The sequence below is a fragment of the Gouania willdenowi genome, chromosome 5 (assembly GCF_900634775.1).
Source record: "Gouania willdenowi chromosome 5, fGouWil2.1, whole genome shotgun sequence".
NCBI classification, from domain to species: domain Eukaryota; kingdom Metazoa; phylum Chordata; class Actinopteri; order Blenniiformes; family Gobiesocidae; genus Gouania; species Gouania willdenowi.
Genome location: NC_041048.1, coordinates 38,931,962 through 38,950,166, shown reverse-complemented (window position 1 = coordinate 38,950,166; position 18,205 = coordinate 38,931,962). Strand labels below are relative to the sequence as shown.

At 37.6% G+C, this 18,205-nt stretch overlaps 1 protein-coding gene across 3 annotated transcripts in view; it reads right to left on the bottom strand.

Annotated features, from left to right (window-relative positions):
* The window catches only part of ndrg3a (ndrg family member 3a), a 68,829-nt gene extending 50,877 nt beyond the window's left edge, over positions 1–17,952 (bottom strand). For all 3 annotated transcript variants that reach the window (XM_028446443.1, XM_028446445.1, XM_028446446.1), the window contains exon 1: positions 17,767–17,952. The gene's annotated coding sequence lies outside the window, so the exon portion shown is untranslated. The remainder of the gene's footprint in view (positions 1–17,766) is intronic.
* Between the last annotated feature and the right edge of the window lie 253 nt (positions 17,953–18,205).

The window sequence follows — 18,205 nt, the reverse complement described above, 5'->3', positions numbered from 1 at the left end:
TAGGAAAAGTAAAATAATGATAAAAATCTAAGCCAGTTATGAGATACTTTCTTACACTGATTTTATTGAAAGAACCTAAAAGGTGAGCTAAAACCCTCATTTTAACAAAATAATCTGATCATCTCTATCTCACTCATAATTATGATAGTCTCTCAATTATGAGATACTATCGTATAATTATGCAATAGTAATTATTATGAGATAGTCCTAATTATATTATAATTATGAGATACTGTCTTTACTAGATTTACTAGTTAAAACAAAAAGACAAAGTCATCAACATCACCCGCCAAAAAAAAAAAAAACGGAACAAGGGCAATAACTCAGGAAAAAATAATGGCGTGCTTCTCATTTTCTAACTCCATCACGGCACTGATAGCCTGAAACCACACACCAAATTTGTTTATCCTATCTGAAACAGTTTGTGACAAAAGCTGTCCCCATTAACTCGGACAGAAGGACGGAGCTCAAACCTATATCCCCCTTCCACTTTGTGGCGGGGGATAAATATCATATAATAAGAAAAGTAAAATAATAATAACAATAAAATCTAGTAAAGATAGTATCTCAATCATGAAATAATATCTTTACTAGATTTATTATTATTATTTTACTCTTGCTAGTTTTTTTTTTAACTGACGTGAACTGAAGTGGGCAGTGCTAAAAGAACAAAAAACGTGTCAAACCAAACCTCCAGCCTTCTGCAGGATCACCTGTGGAAGACTGGAAGCTTACACTGATTTTATTGGAAGAACCTAAAAGATGAGCTGAAACCTTCTTTCTTCTCTCATGTGATTTCTTAGCATTATTATTTTCTGCTTGCTTGGTTTGTAGATAAATCTCCCAGTTGTAGCCGAGGTCCCTGACCACACGTAGTATATTTGTCGCGTGTCAACCAACAGAAACACGCCTTGTAGCTGCCATGTCAGCAGACAGCCATGAGAGATTGATGTAGAATCCCCCCCACCCCCAACTTCCTTCTTCTTCTCCCTATCAATCCTCATCATTCGTTCTCTCTCTCTCTCCTTGTCTTTGTCTCAATCTCACCTTGGAGCGTCGGGAAGTGTGAGCAGCCAACATGATGGACGTCCGAGAGCTTTGTTGGATTAAAGGCCCCTCCCGTTGGCAGTCTTCGGTTAACCCACTTTCAGGCTGGTTACTATGGCAACTGTGCCTTCAGATTTATTGAGTGTCGTTATGGTTCATGTCATGTTGGTTGCTCTGACTCTGACCTCTGTCTGTAGTGTAAATTTGACCAATGGTGACCTGATATTAACCTGCGTCTGTGCCCCGGGAACTAGCTTAATAACAACGTACGTACACACAACACAGCCTGGAACACACACACTTTGGGATTTTTAATAAATAACAGAGGGTGTGAGGAGGATATGAGCACCAGTGCGTTAACATTTGAGAGACATGGGAAACTAGTGCCATTGATTTCCCATGATGCCAGAATAATCTCATACATTTACCATCACCACATATCAGACGCATAGATCTGCATAATCATAATAAACAGCCAAGCTTGCAGTGTTGGAGATGTGTGAATTTATTTTCTTTTCTTGTCCAGTGATGATTGCCTATAAAGACCATCAACGCTTTGACTGTGAGCCAAGTGCGTTTTGCGTATGGGTATAAATGCAGTATTTTAATTGATCTTTGGGAGAGTTGTGCACTATGTACCACAAGGTCGATCAACATTCTTTGCCCCAGTTGCTGTTTTCAATCACTTTCACTTTTAATATAATACTATTAGCAGTACCGTGGAGTCTTTAGTAATGAGGAAATTTCACTAGTATTTTTAAATGGACTGAAAAGTTGCAGAAAACAGGCGGAAAAAAATGGAATCCACATCCTGACAAGGAAAAAACAATATGACATTTCTCTTTCTCTCTACATGACAGAGATGCCTCACATGCATGTTTTGGGGCAATATCACGCATTTATATGGTATTTTTCACCAGGAAACAGTCCAATTGTACCCAATTCAATAATCTATTGCTACGTGTAATGGATAAAGTAGTGATCATGTTGTTCTGTGACTGAAAATGAATGTGTTTTTATTGTATTGTGATAAACAACAAACCATCCACCCATCCATCCATTTTCTGATCTGCTTGTTCCTTTTTTCAGGGTCACAGGGGTCTGCTGGTGCCTATCTTTAGCTCTCCTTGGGCATTAGGCGGGGGTACACCCTGGACAGGGCGCCAGGCCATCGCAACGGCAACACACATGGACATCCACTCACACTCACACTCACTCCGACAGGTAATTTAGAGACGTGATGAACAAGCGGTTCAGATTATAATTTATGACTGCATTCAAATGTAAAAAAGCTTTGGTACAAAGACAGGTTTAGCTGAACTGGTGATGAGTTTACCTGGTGACACATCACTGCCGAATCATCTCCAACCAAACAGCTGTACAGAGTTTTGTGCAAAACGTGAGGGTTATTTACTGGTGGGTGGTAGTTACAGTTTTCATGAATAATGTTTTGGGGTCATATAACACATTTCCAAGTGGTTTTTCCCATTAAAGCATAAACCTAGTTGATACTGTAAGTCACCGGAAGCATAAAAAAAAGTAGTTGAATCATCAACCTTATTTAGAATGCTTGGAATGATTTGGGGAAGTTTAATAGTCAATAAAGTCAGTTAAACAGGGAAATATAATGAAACAGAAACAATTGGAATGGTGGGAATCTTTAGGTACCTCATGATTCAATTACAATTATAGGGATTGTGATTCGATTATAAATCAATGCAACTTTTTCGTAGCATTTCTAAGTTTCTCACTATGACCGCTGATGAATTGCTGTTTTTAAAAAATACATTCCGACAGTAGATAAATGTAAGTTTTTACCTTTTATTAAACCAGCAGAGGACATATTTAAACTGTTCAGTTAGAACTGATTGGTAAAGAGCCTAAGTAGCAATATCCTTACTGTAATCTATAATAAACAAAAATAGCTGTTCTAAATACAGTGTAGAAAAACTAAGAAAGCTTGAGTACTATATTGCTTTTAAAACATCAGTTCATCCATTAATACTGTATATCCTTCTACTGTATTTCCTTTGACTTACCATTAAACGATATTTGGAAATGTATCAATCTATTATCGATTATTATGTCTGAATGCTGATGCATCTAGTATTCCTCCCACCCCTAAGTGTAACGTGACGTGGATATGGCTAAGCTCTGAAATGGAAGACGGGAAATTTTAAAAAGGAAAATCGAAGGTCCTGTAGGTTCCAATTCTATTATCAGATGTAATCACATTATCAAGTTTCTAAAAAAAAAAAACCTGTTCCCTGCCAGGCTAAAGCGGTGTTTAACATTCTCAATCTGTGGAGAGCGTATCAACAATGAAGCTGATGAGGCTGTGACAGATTATTGCTTGGTCATTTGGTCAGAGAACTAGAACCTTGAAATCAATAGGTTTGGCATTTAGCCCCAAAATCTCTTCCTGCTCTCACACTGTTCTCAGATCATTAAAAGCATCAGTAAAAGACAGAAAAGCTGAATTTTGATCTCTTCCCTGCAGACACTGTCAGCAAACGCATAAAGACGATCAAACGTGAAGATACACACGTACACACTGGCGCAGACAGATTTCTTGTCTCGTGTCAGATTAATTAACCAACAGCTTGTTCTCTGGAGGCTCCTCCTCCTCCCTCCTCCCTCCTCCTCAGCGCTTATGTTATTCTCCGAAAACAAGACGCATAAACTTAGCACAAAAGTAAGGACACTTGTGTTTGGTAGACTATTTCTGTGTTGTGACGATGCTTCTTGGCAATACATTTTATACCAATACCAGCTATATTTAGAAAGGCAATCCTGTGAGTGATTAAAGTGGCTGCAAACCTGCATGTGGCTCCAAAGGTTAAAAACAAATGACACAAATTGTACAGATAAGGAAAAACATTTATTTCCTGCCAGTGCTACAAAGCCCTCCCATTACTCTGAGAGGGATTTGAATGAATTAGATTTAGTAAAAAGCTACTTTATCTTGAAGTGGTCAAGTGTGATTAAAAGCAGCATCAGGCGGTATTGATTTAAAACCACACGTCAATTTACATCAACCGTTAGCTTTACCTCTTCTTTAAAGGTGCGCACAGAGAAGAGGTCAGTGGAATACTTTTCTAAATGGAGCTGTGCTGTGGTTTGGAAAACTGTTTCTAATATTTTTAGTTTCATGCTAAATCATATACTGCATTTAAAAATCCCAAAGTAAGGTGTGTTATGACTCCATTTAAATGTGCAAAGGCTTTGGTACAAAGACGAGATTCTGTGGTTGGCGGTAATGAAACGTTTCACAAAAAATGTTTTGGAACCATGTCACACATTCCATGGAATTTTTTTATATTAACCCAGCGGCTGAGGGACTAGCAGTGTGGCAAACGTTGCTATAGTGATTCCAGCAAAACTATCCCGTTTTTGTAAATCATCCGAAGCATGTAAAATTAATAATAGTAGTTGATAATATTAACACTATTTAACATGATTTCAGGAGGTTTAATAGTAGTACAGTCATCTAAACAGGGAAAGATGATGAAACGGAAACGAAACGTAAAAGTGCAAAGTGACGCAGAAATGAGTAAACAATGAAATGGATTTTAGTAATTTTGGAATGGATTATCAGAGTCCAAAATGAAGCAGTTGCGGACTTCCAGAGTATAGTGACAAATAGCCAATGCTACACAACAACTATGCAAGAAAAACCATGTATGTGAATCTAGTAAGAAGTAAATAAAAATCCTGAATTTAGTCATTAGAAATAGACATTCTGTACATTTGACTTTATTAAAATCCATAACGGTCAGTGTGTTTTCACTGTGTAATAGACAAAGATGCAAGATGAACAATCCAAGCCCCGTTTGTGTTAGAATAATACTTAGTTTATTCACTAAATTTAACTTCTTCTCCTAGTCTTTTCCCCTGAAGGTTATATCTGGTATTGATTTTGATCAGGAGTTATTTACAGCTAATCAACACTCTTCACCGTTAGCTAATTGTTTAGTTAAGCTTCAATTTCAATTATACTAGGTTCTACTATAGACAATGGCCACGTTTACATGGGAGCTTTAATTATTCTTTAAAGCAGAATAAAAGTGAATTCCTCTTTAAACTGACCTTGCAAACACTTAATTCCAAATGCTAATTTAATTCCGAATTAAACTTAAATCCTAACTAGGTGGCTGGTTTATTTTAATTCTGAATTAGATCATTCATCTGTCTTGTAAACACCTTATTCCCATTGAAGTTAATTGCGGTTGTTCTGAGCTAGGGTTGGGTATCGTTTGGATTTTAACGATTCTGATTCCGATTCTCAATTTTGATTGCTGTTCTAAACGATTCTCGATTCCGATTCTACGTTATGTTATGCAGGTCAAAAGGTCACAGACTTCACAAGAGAATTTTTTCAATTGAAAAAGCCTTTAAACAATCCCTTTTTATTAAATCACTAAGTTGATACAGTTTAAATTGGTTGCTGTAATGTAACTAGTAGGGATGTAACGATTAATCGTAAGGCAGTTAAAAATCGATTCATAGGTATCACGGTTGATATCGATTTTCTGAAAATTGAATCGCAGTACTTTTTTTAACCAGCAGAGGGCGCTATCCACAAGTGTAGGCGGCGGGCGGACTCTGCTACTACTTTCTTTCTGGCCGCCTTCTACTCTTAAATATGTTAATAAATGATTCATTACCCCTTAAGCACCGAAAGAATATCTGAATATCTGTAAAAGTCACGTTTTTCTATTAGCTCTGTCTGCTAGCATAGCTTCTCTTCTTCACTGCAAGAATTTCTGCATGCCAACCGACCACTGTGTTACCAGCGCCCTCTGCTGGTCCAAACAAATATGGCGTAAATCAGTGTAATCACGGTTTTTTTTTTTTTTTAAAGTCCAATTGTTAAGGCACAAAATACATTTTCAGTTGCACTTTTAAAAAGAAAAAGAACTATAATGCAGTTTTGCATTGTTTATTATAGAACCAGAATTTAAATTAATAGGCTTCATTTTCATTTGTACTATTCCTTTATTTATTTCATTCAAGATTTATTTTTAGTTAAATTGCATTGTTTTGAATAGTTTATCAAGGAATTATTTTGACAATGAAATATAAAAGGAAAATAATACAGTATTTTCTAGTACAGTAATACAGTATTTGTCTACAGTCCCATTTTGTAAAATAAATCGTGAGAGAATTGTATCGTGAACCCAGTATCGTGAATCGAATCGTATCGGGAGTTGAGTGAATCGTTACAACCCTAGTAACTAGGGTATTCAATTTCAAAGGTCCCCAACTGTAACTGTAAAACGGAAACTTGCTGAAATAAAACTACAAACAAATTGGCAGCAGTGTAAAAACCAAAGAGCTACAGGTAGATGTGAAACTAAATAAAACAAACTCAAACCCTGGAACAGTCATGCGACAAATCAATCAACAGTTCTAGTTCCTAGATTAAGTTAATTTTGGTCATTCTGCACTTGTGCGACTTGCGGCGATGACGCACTAGTGACAACATAATCCAAGATGGCTGCGGCCCGGACTCCAGCCGACACTATTTAATATGAGCCTTAAAAGACATGGATATAATGAAAAGAGTGGATGGACGGAAGCATAAACATGCAGACTTTCACACAAACTCACTTATTAAACACACACGGACCTCGGTAAAAGCAGTAAACAGAACAGGCTTCACCGGACGGCTGGCACTAGGACCCAGAGGTGGAGTAAATGCGTCTCCGTACTGCATGTACAGTAGGGCTGAAACGATTCATAGAGTTACTTGATTAACTCGATTACAAAAATTGTGCCTCAAAGCATTGTTACATTCTATGACACGTACTATACACACAGGGACCGCACACCACTCGCTCGTCATCATTACATTCTAAGGTCTGGAGTCATTACATCCTGAAAAATGAAGAAAACAAGGTGCAATAATGTGTTTACTGCAAACAATACCTGGCATACCACAGCAGTACGACTTCAATGATGCAGCACCTGAACCACATGCTGTTTGAACAAGCATCACTGAAACAAGGTAATGTTGCTCTAATTTAGGCCTGGGCCGATAATCACTAAATAAATTAACTGGACGATAAATGAAAATGAATACAGAAGTTTTCCAGCCTCGATGTATTGACATATGCATGTCGGCTGCAGAGGTTAGCGCTAGCAATGGCTATAAAACAGCAGGTAACTTAGTCAGTTCTAATCATTTCTCAGTGAACCTGCAGCGTAATTACTCTAAAATAGTACACGACCGCCAGACAATCTTAGAAAAATTATAATTTAGTACATATTTAAAATTAGAAAATTGTCAAACGAACTTTTCTTTTAGCTAAGGTCATTATGCTGCAGATCATGCTATGTTTTCTGTGTGCGTTCACACCGAAAGCGACTTCAGCAACTAAATTAAATTTTAAATCCATGTAAATAACGCAACTTCAAGTGACCTCCCTTCAAGTGACGTGAATCAATCGCGCAATCTGATTTTGAATTTTTTAAGCAACTTCAAGTGATGCTGTGTCGCAACATCAAATTGGCAAGAGCTTCACCCTACGTCATGGGGTAGATGAAGCAATGGCGCGAGCAAAAAGCACGACCATGTTCAAGTGAATCATCACATGCGATTTAAGCAACTATAGTCGCGTTTGGTGTGAACACACCTTTAGGCTATGTGCATCAGGAATGTATTCTCCTGGTTCTCCTACCAGCATGTCTAAAGAAAAAACTCCGTTTTGTAGAAAAGTTACAACTTCATAGTTTCAGATGACGAGCGAATCACTTGGTGTTGTGCAGTCTGAAGTAATTTCAACAGCTTCAGATAAACCACACGCTGCAGTGTTAGCAGCGTGTTGCTATGTGGGCTGCACAGGAAAACAAAAACCCAAATTAAACAAAAGTGTCTCCAAAGCGCGAACTAACACTATGGGCTTCATTAGCATGTGATGATAATGTCACAAACAACAACACAGAATCTAAGAGGAAAGGGATTATGGATGCACTGGAATTACACAAAAACAATATGTATATGGTCCTAATAGAGATGATATCAACTTAAGCACAAAATAATCTACTAAGGAAAAACATTGTTTTACTACTGAGATGTGCACATTCATTCAAGAAACAAGGACAGGTATCTGCTCAGTGAAACTAATGAGCACCAAAATGAATCTATGTGTGCTATTATCCAAGCATTAATTTGGTTTAAAGCACAGAACAACAATCATTTTGACAATAAACAGTCATCCATGTTAACAGGCAGTAGTAATAATGATCTATGAGATCAATGGCAGCTCACTGCACAAAAGGCTACAAAATCAACAGTATTCAAACTAATCAGTCTTTAGAATAACTAATAACAAGCTCTCAATGATAATATATCCAGGCCTCACAATTAACTTCAAACCTCAATTAAACAGGAACATGGAAAAAAGAGAGAGAAGTGGGAGATATTCACCATTTCTAAATATAAAAGCTTAAACTAATTAACTAACGCACAGCCTGTAATCAGTAACAGGAACGATTCCGTTAGATTTAAAACATCTCCAATACACACGTTTTGAATGTCTCTCACTCATTCACTCTCACACACCTTTTCAAAAACACCTCCTCACTTAGCTCAGTTATCGTCTCCATAGATAGATCCTCTCTCCCCTCAGATCATTACACCATTCCCAGACAGCCACAGGCTAACGTTAGCTTGCAGAGCTGTTCCGATGTCGCTAAGTGAAGCACAATGTTTATCTGTCGCAGTTTTTATTTACATTGTAATTAAGGGTGTAACAATGCATGTATTTGTATTGAACTGTTTCGGTACAGGACGTTCGGTTCGGGTACAGGGCTATGCACAGGTGAGTTCACGAAACGGAACGGAAGTTGCCTGCAGCTACATGTGCAGCCCGTGTACGTAATGGCTAACGCTAGCGAAAAACCAGAGCTGGAGGACCCTCCCCTGTTGCTAAGGTATCCTGCTTGTGAACACTTTGCCTTCCGGGTGAAATACTGCAACAGAGAAAGACCAGTGGATAAAACAAGGGCAGTGTGCCAACATTGTTCAGATGAGATCGGGTATGTTTCCGGGAACACAACGAACATGCTATCTCATTTGAAACGGCACAACCTGAGTGCGAATATCACTGCGACAAGAAAGAAAACGCCCTCAGTGGAAACAACAACTGCCATCGGAGTCTTTATAGCAGCGGATAAAAACTGTTAACAAGCTGTGAGGAGAACATTATAACTAGGCAGCACTTTACAACAATATAATATTTTTTAGTTTATTTTTTTCACTTTATTTTCATATTTTGTACAATGTACGAATGAACAACAAGCAAATTTATGTTTTGCATTTTGTTCCATACTGTACCGAAAATGAACTGAACCGTGACCTCAATATCGAGGTACGTATCAAACTGTGATTTTTGTGTATCGTTACACCTCTATTTGTAATGCACTTTTTTACTAAAAATAAAACAGTTGAAACATAAAAATGGTAAAGAGGGCATGTCTAAAAAAAACTTTACCATTTCATTGACAGCGATACTGTTGTTTTTTCCCACAAGTTGGAAAGTAGCTCCTTTGTGCTGTGTTTACTGTTTGCTGATGCAATACAAATAAAATCCTCTTTAGACCCAAAGCTCTGCAAACCCCTGACTAAACTAAACTAAACACTTGAAATGCCGACAAACAGATCAGATTAAAGAGAGAAATAGCTGAGTAAAAAATACTAGGATTACTACATGTAGCAAGTCTGGACAGACGAGTCCTGGTAAATGTGCTGTGATAGGTCAGTGAGATGTGACGACTAGTAAGAAGCTATAAATAAAACTCAATCACTGGTGCACTCAGTGCCTTTAGAGAAGCTGCCCCTTCTCTGCCCCGCAAAGCTACGCTAGCTTTAGCTCCTCCTCAGTCTGTGAGGATTTCCTCTGCCATGCTAAAGTGTGTGTGGAGCACACACACACACACACACACACACACACACACACACAAAGTGCCATAGAGAACTTATGAGTGTGTATGATGACAACGTGTGTTTTCCAGTTGGTTTAAGTAGCGACGGATGGTCCTGCCAAAGAGGGAAGCTGTGTGATCCAAACCAGGCCATCTGGTATCTGGTCAGTGACATCAGCCAGAGGGGATGACACGCACACAGTAACGTATCAGTTTCTCCATAAAACATCAGCAGTGTCAGTCTGTTGTGTGTGTTGACGTGTTTCTGTGCATGAATCAGTGAATCAGTGTTAAAGGCATGGTCGCCTCACACAGCAACATGGACTGAGCTAACAAAGCTGTGCACGAGCTCATCCTGGCTGTCACTGTGACTGATCGCTGACAATTTCATCATTCAGACAAATGTCTCTGAGGCTTTGGTTTTCAAAAGCTCAGGCGTACAGCCTCCCTATTTCACAGTTTTTCAAATTCTGTTTCAGGGAATAGGATCTTTTTTTTCAGGTTGCTCATTTCCATTTGATTGGTTTTCACTGGGAGGCTGAAAACAAAAATGACTAAACTAAGGCCAAAAACCAAAAGACTGGGTACTAACCTCATTAAAATTAAGGCAGTGCAATTGTGCAAATGATTATTAATGCTTCAAAGACTGAATCAATTAAAATAAATATTAATATAATGACTTAGCACTGACATTCCAATAATGTGCAACATGCAATTAAATGCTAAATAAATGTTTAACTTGACTCCATTTATGGACCATACATTAAATAATAATGTACAGGTCTATAAGTGACTGGGCTTCTGAACGAGTCAAAATAAATATGTTCACATAAAGTGCATTGAAGTTGTTGATGAAAAGCAGCTTTTATGCTTTATTACAGTAAAAATGTGTTCCCGTCACTGACAAGCAGCCTTTCCATTATCCTTGGAAATCTAAATAGCGCAAAAAAACACTGGTAAGGAAAACACCTGAATTACAAAACCTTTCATGAGGAGGTTTTTCAGACGTTTAGATAGTGAAATGTATCGCAATGCAAAAATGTTTTCTGTAATTACACATGACGTGGTACGTGTGGACAGAAAAGGAGACTGTAACATTTCTTAGCATTATGCTATTGAAAATTATTAGTGCCACATTAGATGTGAAACAACAAAGAATTGCAGAGTGTTATAAGGAGGTTTGGAGCATCCATCTTCCTGCAGAGAAGTCTCATAAAATGAATTATGAGGCTCCGAAACAACCTTCAATGGAAACACGTTCAATGTACAAATTAAATTTGTCAAAACTTTAGAAATGTTGCTTTTATTTTGCGAAAAACTGTAATGAAAACACAGCTACTGTCAGCTCTGCTATCCGTCTCCTGCGAGCTTCTCTTTCTCCAACCGGGTTCTTGCGTCGTGCATCGTTTCTCGTGCGCTGTGCTTTATCCCCACATCCAGGTTGGATTGTTTCGTGATAAAAGCCTTTCGGTGGCCGAATTTTTGGTGCATAACTACTTTTCTCTCATTTGAAATAATTACAGACGTACTAAATGTCCCAAAATTATCCAATCATTTTTAAATCAATGCTTGTGGAAGTCAAAACAATTTCATATTGTGACATTTGCACTATATCCGTCTATTTATGTCTTTCAAACACTTCAAACACAGATTGAACCACCCATTTAACATTAGGTAACAATAATATGGTGAAAATGTGTGATATTCTCCCAAACGTGGAGATGAGGGTATATCAATGTTATAGCTGTTTCAGTATCAGGACGTTAAGTCCATGACTTATAATCCTAAGGCCTTCCTGGCCTTGTCCTTGGAAGGAGAAGGAGCTTTCCTTCTACAGCTCAACTGGTGGTATATCTGAATATAAATAACATCATGCATACGCCATTTACATAAAGTCAATGTCTTCTCCTTTCATTGTAAAGTGACTGAATAGTTACTCTAAACTACAACCAAGAAAATTATTTTGACAAGCATTCTCTTGTCGATATACAAATATAACACTTAAGCTGGAAATATGCAAGTGGTGACTGACAGTCTACATTATCGTGAGGTTCAAGATCACACGGTCATCTCTGTCTAAACGTAACTGCTTCAACCATTAAGCGATCAGAGGGCAAAAATTATGACCACTAGAGCAGCCGTCCACTCCATTACGTAAAAACCAATAAAACATTTCATTGGTGTTTCTTGGACCAGTCGCTCCTAAAGTGTGGGGCGTGTCCCCCGAGGACTGTGCAAAGATTCTGAGGAAAAACACAGTACGTTTAACACATCTACCATTCGGGTCGTTAGTCCATGATTGGTTATTTAAGTGGTTCTCAACTTGTTCAGCCCAAGACCCCCAAAATAAATGTTCCAGAGACTGGGGACCCCCACTGTACCTGAAATTGGTTGAACACACATGAACATTGAAGAACAGTCATGTGGAGACAGGACCATCTATAAGGGGGAATAAATAGGAGAGATTTTTGGGGTCCATCCATAAAGTCAGCAAAATGATGGCCCATTGTTCTATGAATCTGTGATAACCACATTTATTTATTTATCTGAATAATATCCACTGTTATCCAGGAAGTTTAGTAATATTTGTGCCATAGCATATAGTCATCTTAAAGATGTAAATCCCTGTGTTAATCAGAAATAAAATGGGTTAAAACTGACCAAAAATGGTGGAAAAAGTGGTGAAATGGGATTTTAAAAACCAAACAAATAGGTTAAAAGTTGCAAATTAGAGTGGGCAAAAAATGGATAGAAAAAGTGGTGTAAAGGGTGTGTGTCACTGTCAATATTGGAACAATTAGTTTAAATTGGCAAATAAGGGCATGACAAATGGTGAATGGGTTTAAATTGACAAAAATAATCATGAAATATAGTGAAACAAGATTAAAAGTGACAATAATGGGTCAACATATGCAACATTAGGTGGAAAAGTAGTGGAAAGGGTTTATAAAGTGTTGAAAAAGCCTTGAAAGGGGGAAAAGGCATTGCATTTTGTTGGAGAAGTGGCAGAAATGGGAGTAATGTAGCAAAAATGCATTAAAAGCAGCAAAAAAAGTGATTAAAAAAATGTTAAAAATGGAACGTTTGATGTAGTTGCAGAAAAAGGGTAATAATAAGCAAAAATAGGCTCAAATTGTTAAAAAAAATAAAATCTGGCATCTGGCGACCCCCTCCCAGTGTCCTGACCCCAAGGTTGAGAACCCCTTGGTTATTTCATGTTTTCATGTGAACATTCACAGAATGTTACAGCCTAAAAGCTTTATTCCAGATATACATGTGCAGATAATGACCAACATATGGTCCATAGAAACTCATTTATGATACATTATTGTGGAACTACTGCTTTAACCCTTATTGTGCTTCCTTCCATAAAGACTATGATGTGTTGTGTACCAGTGTTTTTAAGCTCACAGATGTTCGTGATGAGTTTTGCCAAAGAGGACATAAACCACTCCCAAAAACTGAGGGCTGATGTGCAAAAAGTAGTTATGAAAGTATATGTGCAAGTGTATTAACAACATGGAGTCCAGCATGAGACTTTAGATCAACAAGCATTCCTCATCAGCACCTGCTGAAGCTGATGAACATCCCACCCTGTAGGACCAGCTGAAAAGGAACATGGGTGATCAAAAGTGGGGGATAACCCCCAACCACCGACCAAGTGCTTTCCAAAATCAAAGTTTTTAAAGAGCAGGACCAGAACTAATGTCTCAACAACAGCAACACGTCAACGACAACCTTTAAACCACAGGGAATCCACGGAACAATGTGTCTTCGTCCTCTCGAGCTGAACATCTTACTGGGCGTGTGTTTTTGCAGAGCTTCGTCTCAGTAACTCTATCCTGGTCTTTGTCAGGTCACAGAAACAGCTCAGTTACAATAAAGACAGTGGGCATGTGGAGAAACAGCAGAAAAGGTCCTGAGAAAGGCCCCAAACACAACGTTTGATACCACAACCTGTGTGTATGTGTGCGTCATAAAAATTGGATTAAATGATGTGATGATACCGTTGACAGGGTTTTCCCAGATTTTCAATAATGAGCAAAAGTTACAGTAAGGCTGTGTTTGAAATGACACACTCTACCAAGTCAATGAGTACATACTGTCTACTATATACTATAAGTATGAGGATGATGAGCATTCCCACTGAAGTATGCTTTGATATAGACCAAAACTCGGATCTCGATATTTTTTCTCAAATTTGCGATATAAATATCTCGATATTTTTAACTCAATGAAGTCTTACTAGAAACTAGGGGTGTGTATTGCCTGGCATCTAGCGATACAATTTGTATCCAATTACATAGGTCACGTTATGATATATCCCGATATTAAAGTATAAGGCTATTATTGCAATTTTTTTAATATATGACTTAAGAAATAACTAATCTGTAAATTTGAACACCTTCATGAGAATAATGAGAACATTATGTATGAACTATATTTTATTGCCATATTTTACGATTAAAACATTGGCTTTAAAATGCCATGTGCCAACAACTTAAAATAAAAAACAACATACAATCTGCCAGTGGCTTTTAAACCAACTTTGACTTTAGTGCAACATGACTTTAGTGCATCTTAACTGAGGTATATATGCCTAAAACAACAAATTGGATTTTATTGAAAAAACACAAGCTGGTCAACATGCCCAGGTTTCAGCACTTCTTTGTGCAGTTACAACGTCTCCTGTAGTGGAAAAGACTTTCCTGGTAAAATAACAGTTAAAAAAATAAATAAAAAATAATTCTAAAAGATCGATATGGATGCATTTAGAATCGATCCGAGAATCGCGCGACGTAATATCACGATATATTGCCAAATCAATTATTTTCACCACCCCTACTAGAAACAAAATTCTTTTTTTTTTTTCTGAGTTACATTTGCTAGTGAAAAATGCCACACATTTAATAACGAACAGCAGTGCCACTTTAATGTTTTTCTCCTGTAAGGGACAGCACGTGTGAGTGAGTTCCATAGTGTGGCTAGTTTAGGGTAAGTTCATCTAACTGTGCTTTTCATGCTGTTCTGAGAAGTAGTGAATGCAGCAACTCCTAAAACAAGTTTTTTGACACAAAATAAGCTATAAAAATAAATGAATCTCAGAATTATGGAAAAAATGTAAAGGACAGTGTTTGACTGTACTCTATGAATAATATTTAATATTATGATGTGATTTGTACTGTGTGATTGTATACAAAAAACGTAAACTTAAAAAATACATATATGTCTCGATATGTTGGCCAGCCCTAATATAGTATACATCTGGGTATTTCTCGCATACTCACTCTTTCCATTCTATCTAATATGAACGCACTACATACTCATTATGATGTCAGACTTAGTATGAATAGTACGTTAGTTTGACATTTCGAACACAGCCCTTTTATTTCTTTTTTTTGCTCACATCATGGCTAGCAACGCAACAAGCTAGTCTGATAGAGGTCAAAGTAAATGTGACTGTCAGCACAGCTCCTTAATTACAGGCTCCTGATCTCCTAGGAGAGATTTCCCCTGACATGTAGCTTCCTCCTCCTCCTCATCATCACCACCATCACACCAGCATTTCTCTCCTTTAATGCTCCACAAAGACAATCTGACCTCAAACTGAAGCAGGGGAGGAAAACACAAAGTGGTATATATATTCCTTTTGTCAATAGCTGTCATATAGATCTAGAGCTAGACTACTTCAGTTAGAACATAGTGTGAATTAATGAGCAACTTTTGACCCTTCACCTGTTAAGCATTTCTCAGCTTTTCTCTGTAATGATCAACCATTTGTGGAGGATGTAGTCATTTATTACTAGTTTGCAGAGGTGTAAAGAGTACTGATAGAAGCTACTCAAGTAGAAGTACTGTTACTGGATTGAAATTGAAGTCAAATAATAAAAAGTTTGAGTACAAGTAAAAAGTAGCTCAATTAAATAGTACTCAAGGGAAAAGTTACTCGTTACTTTCATTCCCCAAACTTTTATTTTTGGTAATAATTCCATTGCATACAGTAAACATCTCACCATGATATCTTACACAATTGGAACTTCATTTATTTTCCACAAAGGCATCTGTATAAAAAAAAAGGTTTGTCAAAATGTATAATTCTGTTTTAAATAAAATAACGTGTATGTGTGTAAATGTGTGAATGTATAAACTGTATATATGAAACAGTGTAGAATATATATATTGAGTGTGTATTGTAAAACTAGTATGATAAGTTAGATAATTGAGTGTCATTTGTTCCGTTTTTGATTTTTCCGAAAAACGCCAAAATAAAATTCATATTCAAACACCAGTGAATTCAATTTAAAATAAAAACGTTCTCAGGCTCCAAGTATAGCTACATTTATGAACTATAAAACTGATAAAATAACCTCCATTCGCTGCTGTTTTGGTGCAGTGCATTACGTTTAATCTGATTGGTCGGTTATGATGTGATGCATTTGATTGGTCAATTCATTTTTTGTAGTTTCACAATGTTTGTTGATCATTTTTTAAACAAAAAATAATAATAATATACTAAGTAATGGTTGAGTGTAGAAATGTAACGAATTACTTTACTTCTTTTAAAACGTAAAAAAAAGTAAAATTACAGGATTTTGAAATATACTAAAAAACAGTAACATGAGTACTTGTAATCCTCTGCTAGTTTGTGGTAACAATGGTGTGTTGTGACTGACAACTTCCATCCTGTTTGTTGTGTAAGCTCCGTTAACGCCTGGCCGTTTGTGGGAGATGAAATATTTTATTATAATTGACATCACATAAAATAGTAACTTTAACGCGTCGCCTTTAAACTAATAACGGCCATGACACTTCCTCTAAGGTCACAATGACCTTTTAATACGTGGCACAGTTTGATTTCCTCTCTCTGTTTTATCTGTTCATCACTTTAGCTCTATTATTTATTATAATGATAAAGTTGTGTATATATATATTATTGTTAAGTGTGTGTGCTGGTGACAGTAGTCATTAATAATACATGGAAACACACACACACCTGATGCCTCATTTATAGTTTCCACCTGTTTGACCTTTGTGCGCACACAGGTGACATTGCCATCAGTCACGTGATAGATGACTGAGTAGTACCTGCATTGATACATGTATAATAATAATAATAACACTATAGATAATTAGGTTTTGGGAATGGGGAAAAACTACAGTATGAATGATATGGTGCACTGAAAATAATCTGGTACATAATCTTAATAAATAAAAGGGCAGATTTTGTTGTTTATTACAAGCAGTAATGATAATTAAATCAAAGCTAGCTTCAGTTTAATGGTAAATGATGAGTAAGTGTTAACAAATGTCCTATAGTAATACATTTAACATAGTTTATTTACTGAGTAAAGTTACAGCCCAAGGACCGAATTGTGTGATTTGTACTTAAAGTACTCGCTGAGTACACATAACGTAGAGTAAAGAGTACTTGGACCACAGTGTACATGAAGAAAACCTGAGAACTGACGTCGTGTCGCACAGCAGCGATGGATCCATGGATCCTCTTCATTTAGCCGCAGAGCCTGTTTACACGCTTCTATGGTCCAGGGTTCTCCGTTTGTTCACCCACAGGATTACATTACATTTCATTAGATTACGTTACATTTCATTAGATTACACCGTCTACGTAACGCACAGAGACTGACCCACGAGCAGGTTTGGACACGGTGAGAAGCAGAAACCATCTCCCGTAGCAACGGCTGTGTCTAACTGAAAAGCTAAGAGGGAACCCCCCCAACACCACCACCACCACCACCTACCCGCGGTTAAAAAACACGGTTCAACACTCACTGCGACGGTGAGACAGACGCCCGGTGAGCTCCAGTCGACTCCTGTCCGGGTTCTTAGTGGAAAATCTAGGTTTAACGGAGTGAATTTCGACAGAGAAAGGCAAGGAGCTCCGGTACGTAGTCGGTGCTTCTGCTGCTGCTGCTTCCACTCGTGTTTGTCACTGACTGAAGGCGGGGCTACACGGTGCGGCGCAGCGGCAGCTACCAGCCAATGGGAGGCGGCGCTGCGGCAGATGGACAGTGGGAGGCACCAGGGCTTACTCCGCCCCACACATGTCGTCATAACCAAACTCCGCCCCCTCAAGGCGCACATTTTAAAAATCTATTCATTAGTGCCGCCATACATATTCATTAATTTAGATATTTAGTGTCCCCACACATTTATTTATTTATTAGTGCCGCCATACAAATTAATTCATTTATTAATTTATTTATTTACC